This window comes from Bombina bombina, chromosome 1, assembly GCF_027579735.1.
Source record: "Bombina bombina isolate aBomBom1 chromosome 1, aBomBom1.pri, whole genome shotgun sequence".
NCBI classification, from domain to species: Eukaryota; Metazoa; Chordata; class Amphibia; order Anura; family Bombinatoridae; genus Bombina; species Bombina bombina.
Genome location: NC_069499.1, coordinates 1548277314 through 1548292466, shown reverse-complemented (window position 1 = coordinate 1548292466; position 15153 = coordinate 1548277314).

The following is a 15153-nucleotide window of genomic DNA, read 5'->3' as shown; positions in this document are numbered from 1 at the left end:
GACCCTGTCACCCCCTCTAATCTGTATGGGGGCCTGATCTATTACCATATATCGTGTCTGGAGCAATATCTGGCAGCCCTTTTGCATGTATGTTATACATTTGCAAGAGCAATACATGACAGTGCTTTTTCCTACCATGTAGTGCTCCAGACACCGACTTAGGTAGCTATTCAACAAAGAATACCATGAGAATAAAGCAAATACATTGAAAACTTTTTTTTAACATTGTGTGCCTTGTCTAAATAATGACAGAAAAATGTTGTGTTTCATGTCCCTTTAATACAAGGTTCACACTCTGTTTCCCAGTATTACACTTGGAGCGCTATTTAATGCTGCTGGGTTTAACTCCTATTATGAGTTGTGTGTAAACTGTTTTCGCTCTTGAGCTAATTCGACGAGCGCAAAAAGCTGAAGTTAGAATATTGTGTCACAATGGAGGAAAAAAAGTGGAAAAAACCTAATCTACTACTGTTGCGTGTAAGGCGCATTGTATCAGATGAAGAATTGGTGCAAGCTAGATTGAAGGAGATTGGGGGTGCATTTTTAAGGAGATGGTATCCCCACAAATTGACACAGAGTGGAATTAATAGTACGATGGAGACTCCTAGAGTATAATGAAAAATAAAGTATGGAGATTTCGAAGATGCTGTTTGTGAGCCAATATTCCACATTAATGTAAACAAATCCAGGGATTTTACGCACGCATTGGAATATTTTAAGTACATGTAACCCAGAGGTAAGGGAATTCCAGGAGTGCCCTATGCCCGCCTATAAGAGAAGCAGAAACCTTAAGGATACTTTAATTAGAAGGATGTGGGCTCAAAAAAGAGAGTGGTACAGGGGTTCATTAGCAAGAAGAGTCTGGGATGTTTTCCATGCTTAAATTGCACCAAAAAGGTTGTTTATTTTTCACCCAACATCCTATATGCCCCTTGCCTTCTATATGCTCAGAGGGCTATGCTGTTTGCATTTTTCCCATTCCTGAAACTGCCATATAAGGAAATTGTAAATTTTGCTTTAATGTTGTTTTTTCTTTTACATTTTGCAAGATGTCTCAATCTGATCCTGTCTCAGAGGCAACTGTTGGAACTCTGCTGCATGATCACAGTTCTACCAAAGCTAAGTGTATCTGTTGTGGAGATTATATCTCCAGCTGTAGTATGTAACAGTTGTCATGATAAGCTTTTGCACGCAGAAAATGTTTCCATCAGTACTAGTACAGTTTCTGTTGTTCCTTCAACATCTAATGTACATGATATCCCTGTTGATATGAAAAATTATATTGCTGATGCGATACCGAAGGCTTTGTCTGATATTCTGCCTTCTAATAAACGTAAAAGGTCTTTTAAAAACTTCTCACAAAATTGATGAAATTTCTAAGGACCAACAACATACTGAAATATCCTCCTCTGATGAGAATCTCTCTGATTCAAAAGATCCTACCTCAGATATTGACACTGACACTTTTCAAGATTGAGTATATTCGTTCTTTGTTAAAAAAAAAGTGTTGGTTACTTTGGATATCAAAACTAGTAAACATTGAAATTCTGTTTATAAACCTCCTGTGGTTACTCCTGAGGTTTTTCCAGTTCCTGATGCTATTTCTGATGTGATTGCTAAGGAATGGATTAAGCCTGGTACTTCTTATATTCCTTCTTCTAGGTTTAAAAGGTTGTACCCTTTGCCAGCGGCTAGATTAGAGTTTTGGGAAAAAGTCCCCAAAGTTGATGGGGCTATTTCTACTCTTGCCAAATGTACTGCTATTCCTATGGAAGACAGTACTTCTTTTAAAGATCCTTTAGACAGGAAACTTGAATCTTATCTAAGGAAAGCTTATTTATATTTCTTTCATGTAATTGGCAAGAGTCCATAAGCTAGTGACGTATGGGATATACAATCCTACCAGGAGGGGCAAAGTTTCCCAAACCTCAAAATGCCTATAAATACACCCCTCACCACACCCACAATTCAGTTTTACAAACTTTGCCTCCTATGGAGGTAGTGAAGTAAGTTTGTGCTAAGATTTCTACGTTGATATGCGCTTCTCAGCATTGTTGAAGCCCGATTCCTCTCAGAGTACAGCGAATGTCAGAGGGACGTGAAGGGAGTATCACTTATTGAATAAGATGATTTCCTAAACGGGGGTCTATTTCATAGGTTCTCTGTTATCGGTCGTAGAGATTCATCTCCTACCTCCCTTTTCAGATTGACGATATAATTTACCATTAGCTCTACTGATAACTGTTTCAGTACTGGTTTGGCTATCTGCTATATGTGGATGGGTGTCTTTTGGTAAGTATGTTTTTTATTACTTAAGACACCTCAGCTATGGTTTGGCACTTTATGCATTTATATAAAGTTCTAAATATATGTATTGTACTTATATTTGCCATGAGTCAGGTTCATGTATTTCCTTCTGCAGACTGTCAGTTTCATATTTGGGGAATATAAACATTTTTTTTTTAAGAAATGTATTTCTTACCTGGGGTTTAGTCTTTTTTTCAATTGACTACTTCTTGCAAATTCTGGGCGGTATTAGGCCCACGGGTGCGTCAAATGCTAAACTTTATTGCTTCATTCTTGGCACGAAAATATTTTTGGCGCGAAAAAATACGTCTATGACGCAACTTCGTCATTTCCGGCGTCATACTTGACGCTGAGACCTTTCACACGGTTGCGTCATTAGTGACATGAGTGTGTCATTTCCGGTTATTATTGGCGCCAAAAAATTTTGGCGCCAAATTTTTTCATTATTTCAATACCCCATTGATGTTTGCCTCTTGCCTTTTTCTCTATCAGAGGGCTATGCTATTTGCATTTTTTCCCATTCCTGAAACTGTCATATAAGGAAATAGATAATTTTGCTTTATATGTTGTTTTTTCTCTTACATTTTGCAAGATGTCTCAATCTGATCCTGCCTCAGAAGTTTCTGCTGGAACATTGCTGCCTGACATCGGTTCTACCAAAGCTAAGTGCATTTGTTGTAAAATTGTAGAAATTATTTCGCCGAATGTCATTTGTATTAGTTGTCATGATAAACTTTTACATGCAGATAGTGTATCCATCAGTAATAGTACATTGCCAGTTGCAGTTCCTTCAACTTCTAATGTACATGATATACCTGTAAATTTTAAAGAATTTGTTTCTGATTCTATCCTGAAGGCTTTGTCTTCATTTCCACCTTCTAATAAACGTAAAAGGTCTTTTAAAACTTCTCATTTAGTTGATGAAATTTCAAATGACCAACAACATAATAATTTATTGTCTTCTGATGAGGATCTATCTGATTCAGAAGATCCTTCCTCAGACATTGACACTGACAAATCTACTTATTTATTTAAAATAGAGTATATGCGTTCTTTATTAAAAGAAGTGTTAATTACTTTGGATATTGAGGTAACCAGTCCTCTTGACGTTCAGTCTAATAAACATTTAAATGCTGTTTTTAAACCTCCTGTGGTTTCTCCAGGGGTTTTTTCCTATTCCTGAGGCTATTTCTGATATGATTTCTAAGGAATGGAATAAGCCAGGTACTTCTTTTATTTCTTCTTCAAGGTTTAAAAAATTGTATCCTTTACCAGCAAAATCTATAGAGTTTTGGGAAAAAATCTTCAAAGTTGATGGGGCTATTTCTACTCTTGCTAAACGTACCACTATTCCTATGGAAGATAGTACTTCCTTTAAGGATCCTTTAGATAGGAAGCTTGAATCTTATCTAAGGAAGGCCTATTTATATTCAGGTCATCTTCTCAGACCTGCAATTTCTTTGGCTGATGTTGCGGCTGCATCAACTTTCTGGTTGGAGAATTTAGCGCAACAGGAATTGGATTCTGACTTATCTAGCATTATTCGCTTACTGCAATATGCTAATCATTTTATTGTGATGCCATTTTTGATATTATCAAAATTGATGTTATATCCATGTCCTTAGCTATATTAGCTAGAAGAGCTTTGTGGCTTAAATCTTGGAATGCTGATATGACATCTAAATATAGATTACTATCTCTTTCTTTCCAAGGTAATAATTTATTTGGTTCTCAGTTGGATTCTATTATTTCAACTGTCACTGGGGGAAAGGGAGTTTTTCTGCCTCAGGATAAAAAACCTAAGGGTAAATCTAAGGCTTCTAACCGTTTTCGTTCCTTTGGTCAGAATAAGGAACAAAAACTCAATCCTCCCCCCAAGGAATCTGCTTCCAATTGGAAGCCTTCCTCAAATTGGAATAAATCCAAGCCATTTAGGAAACCAAAGTCAGACCCTAAGTCTGCATGAAGGTGCGGCCCTCATTCCAGCTCAGCTGGTAGGGGGCAGATTAAGGTTTTTCAAGGATATTTGGATAAAATCTGTCCAAAATCAATGAATTCAGAGCATTGTCTCTCAAGGGTATCGAATAGGAAAGCTCAGGCTTTCCTGAAGTGTGTTTCAGACCTGGAGTCTTCAGGGGTAATCATGCCAGTTCCAGTTTCAGGAACAAGGTTTGGGGTTTTATTCAAATCTATTAATTGTCCCAAAAAAGGAAAATTTATTCAGACCAGTTCTGGATCTGAAAATTTTGAATCATTATGTAAGAGTACCAACTTTCAAGATGGTGACTATAAGGACTATTCTGCCTTTTGTTCAGCGAGGACATTATATGTCCACAATAGACTTGCAGGATGCATACCTTCATATTCCGATTCATCCAGAACATTATCAGTTTCTGAGATTCTCTTTTCTAAACAAGCATTACCAATTGCTCTTCCATTTGGCCTAGCAACAGCTCCAAGAATCTTTTCAAAGGTTCTGGGTGCCCTACTCTCTGTAATCAGAGAACAGGGTATTGCAGTGTTTCCTTATTTGGACGATATCTTGGTACTAGCTCAGTCTTTACGTACTGCAGAATCTCACACAAATCAACTAGTGTAGTTTCTTCGGAAACATGGTTGGAGGATCAATTTACCAAAAAGTTTCTTGATTCCTCAGACAAGGATCACCTTTTTAGGCTTCCAGATAGATTCAGTGTTCATGACTCTGTCTCTAACAAACAAGAGACGTTTAAAATTGGTTGCAGCCTGCCGGCACCTTCAGTCTCAGTCATTCCCTTCAGTGGCTATGTGCATGGAAGTTTTAGGTCTCATGACTGCAGCATCGGACGCGATCCCCTTTGCTCGTTTTCACATGAGACCTCTACAGCTTTGTATGCTGAACCAATGGTGCAGGGATTATACAAAGATATCACAATAAATATCCTTAAATCCCAATGTACGACACTCTCTGACGTGGTGGATAGATCACCATCGTTTAGTTTAAGAGGCTTCTTTTGTTCGGCCAACCTGGACTGTGATCACAACAGATGCAAGTTTTTCAGGTTGGGGAGCTGTTTGGGGATCTCTGACAGCACAAGGGGTTTGGAAATCTCAAGAGGCGAGATTACCAATAAATATTTTAGAACTCCGTGCAATTCTCAGAGCTCTTCAGTTTTGGCCTTTGTTGAAGAGAGAACCGTTCATTTGTTTTCAGACAGACAATGTCACAACTGTGGCATATGTCAATCATCAGGGTGGGACTCACAGTCCCCAATCTATGAAAGAAGTATCTCTGATACTTGCTTGGGCGGAATCCAGCTCCTGTCTAATCTCTGCGGTGCATATCCCAGGTGTAGACAATTGGGAGGCGGATTATCTCAGCCGCCAGACTTTACATCCAGGGGAGTGGTCTGTCCATCCAGATGTATTTTCTCAGATTGTTCAGATGTGGGGTCTTCCAGAGATAGAGCTCATGGCCTCTCATCTAAACAAGAAACTTCCCAGATACCTGTCCAGGTCCAGGGATGTTCAGGCAGAAGCAGTGGATGCGCTGACACTTCCTTGGTGTTATCATCCTGCTTACATTTTCCCGCCTCTAGTTCTCCTTCCAAGAGTGATCTCCAAAATCATCATGGAACAATCATTTGTGTTGCTGGTGGCTCCAGCATGGCCACACAGGTTTGGTATGCAGATCTGGTTCGGATGTCCAGTTGCCCGCCTTGGCCACTTCCGTTACGGCCAGACCTACTATCTCAAGGTCCGTTTTTCCATCAGGATCTCAAATCATTAAATTTGAAGGTATGGAAATTGAACGCTTAGTACTAAGTCATAGAGGTTTCTTTGACTCAGTGATTAATACTATGTTACAAGCTCGTAAATCTGTCTCTAGAAAGATTTATTATAGAGTTTGGAAGACTTACATTTCATGGTGTTCTTCTAATAAATTCTTCTGGCATTCTTTTAGAATTCCTAGAATTTTACAGTTTCTTCAGGAGGGTTTGGATAAGGGTTTGTCTGCAAGTTCCTTGAAAGGACAAATCTCTGCTCTTTCTGTTTTATTTCACAGAAAGATTGCTATACTTCCTAATATACACTGTTTTGTACAGGCTTTAGTTCGCATTAAGCCTGTCATTAAATACATTTCTCCTACTTGAAGTCTTAATTTGGTACTGAAGGCTTTACAGGCTCCTCCATTTGAACCTAAGCATTCTTTGGACATTAAACTACTTTCTTGGAAAGTGTTGTTCCTTTTTGCCATCTCTTCTGCTAGAAGAGTTTCTGAGCTATCTGCTCTTTCTTGTGAGTCTCCTTTTCTGATTTTTCATCAGGATAAGGCAGTTTTGCGGACTTCTTTTCAATTTTTACCTAAGGTTGTAAATTCTAACAACATTAATAGAGAAATTGTTGTCCCTTCCTTATGTCCTAATCCTAAGAATTATTTTGAAAGATACTTACATTCTTTGGATGTGGTAAGAGCTTTGAAATATTATGTGGAAGCTACTAAAGATTTCAGGAAGACTTCCAGTCTATTTGTTTTATTTTCTGGTCCTAGGAAAGGTCAGAAGGCTTCTGCTATTTCCTTGGCTTCTTGGTTGAAACTTTTGATTCATCAAGCTTATTTGGAGCCGGGTCAGGCCCCGCCTCAGAGAACTACAGCTCATTCTACTAGATCAGTCTCCACTTCGTGGGCTTTTGAGAATGAAGCTTCAGTTGATCAGATTTGCAAAGCGGCAACTTGGTCCTCTTTGCATACATTTACTAAATTCTACCGTTTTGATGTATTTGCTTCTTCGGAAGCAGTTTTTGGTAGAAAAGTTCTTCAGGCAGCTTTTTCAGTTTGATTCTTCTGCTTTTGATTTACGTTTTTTTTCTTTCAATTATGAAAATAAACTTATTTTTTTGGGTTGTGGATTAATTTTTTCAGTGGAAAATGGCTGTTTTGATTTTATTCCCTCCCTTTCTAGTGACTCTTGAGTGGAGATCCACACCTTGGGTATTGCTATCCCATACGTCACTAGCTCATGGACTCTTGCCAATTACATGAAAGAAAACATAATTTATGTAAGAACTTACCTGATAAATTCATTTCTTTCATATTGGCAAGAGTCCATGAGGCCCACCCTTTTTTATGGTGGTTATGATTTTTTGTATAAAGCACAATTATTTCCAAATTTCTTTTGTTGATGCTTTCTACTCCTTTCTTTATCACCCCACTGCTTGGCTATTCGTTAAACTGAATTGTGTGTGTGGTGAGGGCTGTATTTATAGGCATTTTGAGGTTTGGGAAACTTTGCCCCTCCTGGTAGGATTGTATATCCCATACGTCACTAGCTCATGGACTCTTGCCAATATGAAAGAAATTAATTTATCAGGTAAGTTCTTACATAAATTATGTTTCTGGCTATATTCTCAGGCCTGCCATTTCTATGGCTGATGTTGCGGCTGTATCAACTTTTTGGTTGGATAGCTTAGCGCAACAGGAAACAGATCCTGATTTGTCTAGCATTGTTCGTCTGCTTAAACATGCTAAAACATGCTATTTTTGATATCATCAAAATTGATGTTAAATCTACAGTATGTCTTTAGCTATTTTAGGTAGAAGAGCTTTAGGGCTCAAATCTTGGAATGCTGACATGGTATATAAGTCTAGATTACTATCTCTTTCTTTCCAAGGTAACAATTTATTTGGTTCTCAGTTGGATTCAATTATTTTAACTATAACTCTTCACTCACTTGTCCACTCTTCTTTGCAAAAACATTCCAAATCTGTCAGATTGTGAGGGCATCTCTTGTGCACAGCCCACTTAAGATCACCCCACAGATTTTCGATTGGATTCAGGTCTGGGCTCTGACTGGGCCATTCCAAAACTCTTCTTCTGGTGAAGCCATTCCTTTGTTGATTTGGATGTATGCTTTGGGGCGTTATCATGCATAAAGATGAAGTTCCTCTTCATGTTCAGCTTTCTAGCAGAAGCCTGAAGGTTTTGTGCCAATATTGTCTGATATTTGGAACTGTTCATTATTCCCTCTACCTTGACTAAGGCCCCAGTTCCAGCTGAAGAAAAACAGACCCAAAGCATGATGCTGCCACCAAAATGCTTCACTGTGGGTATGGTGTTCTTTTGGTTATATGAAGTGTTGTTTTTGCGCCAAACATATCTTTTATGGCCAAAAAGTTTAATCTTGGTTTCATCAAACCAGAACACCTTTTGCGACATGCTTTTGGGAGACTTCAGATGTGTTTTTGCAAAATTTAGCTGGGCTTGGATGTTTGTTTGGTTTTGTAAGAAAAGGCTTCCGTCTTACCACTCTACCCCATAGCCCAGACATATGAAGAATACAGACGATTGTTGTCACATGCACCACACAGCCAGTACTTGCCAGATATTCCTGCAGCTCCTTTAATGGTGCTGTAGGCCTCTTGGCAGCCTCCCAGACCAGTTTTCTTCTCGTCTTTTCATCAATTTTGGAGGGACGTCCAGTTCTTGGTAATGTCACTGTTGCTCCATATTTTCTCCACTTGATGATGACTGTCTTCACTGTGTTCCATGGTATATCTAATGCCTTGGAAATTCTTTTGTACCGTTCTCCTGACTGATACCTTTTAACAATGAGATCCCTCTGATGCTTTGGAAGCTCTCTGCGAACCATGGCTTTTGCTATAGGTTGTGACTAAGAAAATGTCAGGAAAGACCTACTAGAACAGCTGAACTTTATTTGGGGTTAATCAGAGGCATTTTAAATGATGGCAGGTGTGTACTGACTCCTATTTAACATGATTTTGAATGTGATTGCTCAATTCTAAAAACAGCTACATCCCCAGTTATAAGAGGGTGTACACACTTATGCAACCATATTATTATTTTTTTTTTTTTTACTTCCCTCCACCTAGAAGTTTCAGTTTGTTTTTGAATCAAGTTGTACAGTTTATATGTCACATTAAAGGTGGAAAAAGTTCTTAAATGATTTATCTTTGTCTCATTTTTTTACATCACAGAAACCTGACATTTTAACAGGGGTGTGTAGACTTTTTATATCCACTGTATGTCTTTAGCTATTTTAGGTAGAAGAGCTTTAGGGCCCAAATCTTGGAATGCTGACATGGTATATAAGTCTAGATTACCATCTTTTTCTTTCCAAGGTAACAATTTATTTGGTTCTCAGTTGGATTCAATTATTTTAACTATCAATGGGGGGAAGGGAGTTGTTTTGCCTCACGATAAAAGATCTAAGGGTAAATCTAAAGCTTCTAATCGTTTTTGTTCTTTTCGACCAAATAAGGAACAGAAAACCAATCTTTCCCCTAAAGACTCTGGTTCCAATTAGAAACCTTCTTCAAGTTGGAATAAATCCAAGCCTTTTAAGAAACTAAACCCAGCCCCCAAGTCTGCATGAAGATGCGGCTCTCGATCCAGTTCAGCTGGTGGGGGGCAGATTGAAATTATTCCAAGACATTTGGGCAGATTCTGTTCAAAATCAGTGGATTCAGAGTATTGTCTCTCAAGGGTATCAAATAGGATTCAGAGTAAGACCTCCTGTGAGAAGATTCTTTCTCTCTTACGTTCCAGCAAATCCGGTGAAGGCTCAGGCTTTTTTGAAGTGTGTTTCAGATCTAGAGCTTGCAGGGGTAATAATTCCAGTTCCGTTTCAGGAACAGGGTCTGGGGTTTTATTCAAATCTATTCATTGTCCCAAAAAAAGAAAATTAATTCAGGCCAGTTCTGGATCTGAAGTTTTTGAATCGTAATGTAAGAGTCCCTACTTTCAAGATGGTGACTATGAGGACTATTTTGCCTTTTGTTCAGCAAGGTCATTATATGTCCATGATAGACTTACAGGATACATATCTTCACATTCCGAATCATCCAGACCCCTATCGGTTTCTAAGAATCTCTTTTCTACAAGCATTACCAATTTGTTGCTCTTCCATTTGGCCTAGCAACAGCTCCAAGGATCTTTTTGAAGGTTCTCGTGCCCTTCTACCTGTAAACAGAGAGCAGGGTATTGCAGTGTTTCCTTATTTGGACGATATCTTAGTACTAGCTCAGTCTTTACATTTAGCCGAATCTCACATGAATCAACTAGTGTTGTTTCTTCAAAGACATGGTTGGAGGATCAATTTACCAAAAGGTTTCTTGATTCTTCAGACAAGGGTCACCTTTTTAGGTTTCCAGATAGATTCAGTGTCCATGACTCTGTCTTTAACAGACAACAGATGAATGAAATTGGTTTCATTCAGTCTCAATTATTCCCTTCAGTGGTTATGTGCATGGAAGTTTTAGGTCTCATGACTGCAGCATCGGAAACGATCCCCTTTGCTCGTTTTCCTATGAGACCTCTACAGCTTTGTATGCTGAATCAATGGTGCAGGGATTATACTCGGATATCACAATTAATATACTTAAATCCCAACATTCAACTCTCTCTGACTTGGTGGTTAGACCATCATCGTATAGTTCAAGGGGCTTCTTTTGTTCATCCTACCTGGACTGTGATCACAACAGATGCAAGTCTTTCAGGTTGGGGAGCTGTCTGGGGATCTCTGACAGCACAAGGGGTTTGGAAACCTCAAGAGGCGAGGTTACCAATCAATATTTTAGAACTCCATGCTATTTTTAGGGCTCTTCAGGTTAGGCCTCTGTTGAAGAGAGAACCGTTCATTTGTTTTCAGACAGACAATATCACAACTGTGGCATATGTCAATCATCAGGGTGGGACTCACAGTCCCCAAGCTATAAAAGAAGTATCTCGGATACTTGCTTGGGCGGAATCCAGCTCCTGTCTAATTTCTGCGGTTCATATCCCAGGTGTAGACAATTGGGAAGTGGATTATCTCAGCAGTCAGACCTTACATCCGGGGGAGTGGTCTTTCCATCCAGATGTATTTTGTCAGATTGTACAGATGTGGGGTCTTCCAGAAATAGATCTGATGGCTTCTCATCTAAACAAAAAACTTCCCAGGTACCTATCCAGGTCCAGGGAACCTCAGGCGGAGATGGTGGATGATTTAGCAGTTCCTTGGTTTTACCAACCTGCTTATATCTTTCCGCCTCTAGTTCTTCTTCCAAGAGCGATCTCCAAGATCATTATGGAACAATCGTATGTGTTTCTGATAGCACCAGCATGGCCTCACAGGTTTTGGTATGCGGATCTTGTCTGGATGTCCAGTTGCCAGCCTTGGCTTCTTCCTTTAAGACAAGACCTTCTGTCTCAAGGGCCGTTTTTCCATCAGGATCTCAAATCGTTAAATTTGAAGGTATGGAAATTGAACGCTTAGTGCTTAGTTATAGAGGTTTCTCTGACTCAGTGATTAATACTATGCTACAGGCTCGTAAGTTTGTTTCAAGGAAGATTTATTATCGAGTTTGAAAGACCTATATTTCATGGTGTTCTTCTCATAAATTCTCCTGGCATTCTTTTAGAATTCCTAGAATTTTACAGTTTCTTCAGGATGGTTTGGATAAAGGTTTGCCTGCAAGTACTTTGAAGGGATAAATCTCTGCTCTTTCTGTTTTATTTCATAGAAAGATTGCTAAGCTTCCTGATATTTACTGTTTTGTTCAGGCTTTGGTTCGTATCAAGCCTGTTATTAAATCAATCTCTCCTCCTTGGAGTCTTAATTTGGTTTTGAAGACTTTGCAGGCTCCTCCTTTTGAGCCTATGCATTATTTGGATATTAAACTACTTTCCTGGAAAGTGTTGTTTCTTTTGGCTATCTCTTCAGCTAGAAGAGTTTCCGAATTGTCTGCTCTCTCTTGTGAGTCTCCTTTTCTGATTTTTCATCAGGATAAGGCTGTTTTGCGGACTTCGTTTAAATTTCTTCCTAAGGTTGTGAATTCTAACAACATTAGTAGGGAAATTGTTGTTCCTTCCTTGTGTCCTAATCCCAAGAATACTCTTTCTTTGGCATCTTGGTTAAAGCTTTTGATTCATAAAGCTTATTTTGAGGCGGGACAGTCCCTGCCTCAGAGGATCACAGCTCATTCTACTAGATCAGTCTCCACTTCTTGGACTTTTAAGAATGAAGCTTCAGTTGATCAGATTTGCAAAGCAGCAACTTGGTCTTCTTTGCATAAATTTACAAAATGTTATCATTTGGATGTATTTGCTTCTTCTGAAGCAGTTTTTGGTAGAAAAGTTCTTCAGGCAGCTGTTTCAGGTTGATTCTTCTGCTTATGTTTTAAGTTTTTTTCTTTAAATTTATGAGAAAAACATATTTTTTGTGGATTTATTTTTTTCAACAGAAAATGGCTGTTTTTATTGTATCCCTCCCTTTCTAGTGACTTTTCTGTGGACTTTCACATCTTGGGTATTTCTATCCCATACGTCACTAGCTAATGGACTCTTGCCAATTACATGAAAGCAAACATAATTTATGTAATAACTTACCTGATAAATTAATTTCTTTCATATTGGCAAGAGTCCATGAGACCCACCCTTTTTCTGGTGGTTATGATTTTTTGTATAAAAACACAATTATATTTCCAGTTCCTCTTTTTTTGTATGCTTTTTTATTCCTTTTTCTGTCACCACACTACTTGGCTATTCGTTAAACTGAATTGTGGGTGTGGTGAGGGGTGTATTTATAGGCATTTTGAGGTTTGGGAAACTTTGCCCCTCCTGGTAGGATTGTATATCCCATACCTTACTTGCTCATGGACTCTTGCCAATATGAAAGAAATAAATTTATCAGGTAAGTTCTTACATAAATTATATTTTTTTAATTTGATAACATTTGGCGGTGAATCAATACTTTGGGTTGTCTACTAAAAAAAATATATATATAGTTTTGATAGGTAAATATAAAAAAAGGATCTATTTCTGTTTAAATGTAGTGATGGCAAAAATGCTAAAAATGCTCTGGTCTTTTGGGGAAGTTTTTGTCTAAAATGCCCGGTCCTTAAAGGGACATTAAACCCAATTTTTTTCTTTCATGATTCAGATAGAAAAAAAACAATTTTAAACAACTTTCCAATTTACTTCTATTATCTAATTTGCTTAATTCTTTAGATATCCTTTGTTGACGAAATAGCAATGTACATGGGTGAGCCAATCACACGAGGCATCTATGTGCAGCCACCAATCAACAGCTACTGAGCCTATCTAGATATGCTCTTCAGAAAACGATATCAAAAGAATGAAGCAAATTAGATAATAGATGTGAATAAGAAACGTGTTTAAAATTACATGCTCTTTCTAAATCATGAAAGATAAAATGTGGGTTTCGTGTCCCTTTAAGGGGTTAATCTGTGTAATAATATAGATACAATTTAGACAATTCTGTTCTTAGTCTGTGGTAATTTGCAACACTAGAGTTTTTTTTACAGGTGTGTACTTACCTGGTAGTGATTGGGAGGTGGGGTTTATGGGTATTTAAAGGGATAGTAAATCCAAATATTTTTTTTTCATGATTCAGATAGAGCAGCAATTTTAAGCAACTTTCTAATTTACTCCTATTATTAATTTTTCTTCATTCTCTTGGTATCTTTATTTGAAAAAAAAAACAGGAAAGAAAGCTTTGGAGCCAGCCTATTTTTATTTTTAGGGCTTGCTGATTGGTGGCTACATTTAGCCATCCAATCACCAAGGGCAACCCAGGTTATGAACCTAAAATGGGCCGGCTCCAAAGCTTTTATTACTGCTTTTCAAATAAAGATAGCAAGAGAACGAATACAAATTGATAATAGGAGTAAATTAGAAAGATGCTTAAAATTGCTGCTCTAGCTGAATCATGAAAGAAAAAATTTGGGTTTACTATCCCTTTAATGGTAGAGTATCATCATTGTTGTATCTTTATATATGATTATGTATGACGTATGTATTTTTATCTTGCTCAATAAATTAATATTTAAATTGGTGGTGTTGCTGCAAATCTCTTTTTTCTTTTAGGGCTAGGTTACAAGTGCATCGTTAAATTATTGGGCTCCTGCAAACAGGCCTGTTTGTGGGAGCGTGATAATTAAGCAGCCATTACAAGTGGCTGGTTATTGCTACCGCAAGCTCGTGGTAGCAATTAGCACTCCGAAAATTAACCAGAGATTAGATCTCTGGTTAATTTTCTGAAAGTTACCCAAATACCCTCAAAATAAAGGGCATTGTATTTTTTTTATTAAAAAAAAAAAAGCATTTTTTTTAATAAAAAAACTGAACTAGGCAGTTTTGGGGCTTTAAAGTTGGTGGGAGTGGGGTGTTAGAAAAAAAAACATACTAACACATAAATATATGTGTATATATTAATAAAAATGCTGCCCGTCGCTGCGCTACCTACCCCCTTCGCTGCGTGCGGTTCTGATGGTGTCTGTGACGGAATCAGAACGAGGCTCCCATCTAGTGAGCGCAATGCTTCCTAGCAATGCGAATATTGCAATTAACTTGTAATACCAGCGCTGGTATTACAAAGAGGAGCGCAATCAATATTTAGCGCTCCACTTGTAATCTGGCCCATAGTGTTCTAAACCCATGCACACCCCTGAGTCTACCTACCTGCTTTTGAACAAAAGATATCAAGAGAATGAAGTAAATGTGATTACAGACGTAAATTGGACAGTCCTTTTTTATACTCTGAATCATGAAAAAATATTTTGTCATTTTAGTCCATTTAAGACAGCAGTCAGAAAAGGTATTTGTGATACAAATAAAGACAAACTCACTTTCAGGGAAGACTTTAGACTCTATGGGGAGTGTTTTCCTTACAGAACAGCTGCAGGCTCGTGCCTGGGAATACAGCTGTATCATCTGACATACCATTCGCTTGGCTCTGCACATCTCTAACCTTTCCTGAAACCTCTACTTCCAACTCACAAACAAACAACATATATATCTTATCGGTCTGCATAAGAAATCTAGGCCTAAGTTTAAATGGTGGTTG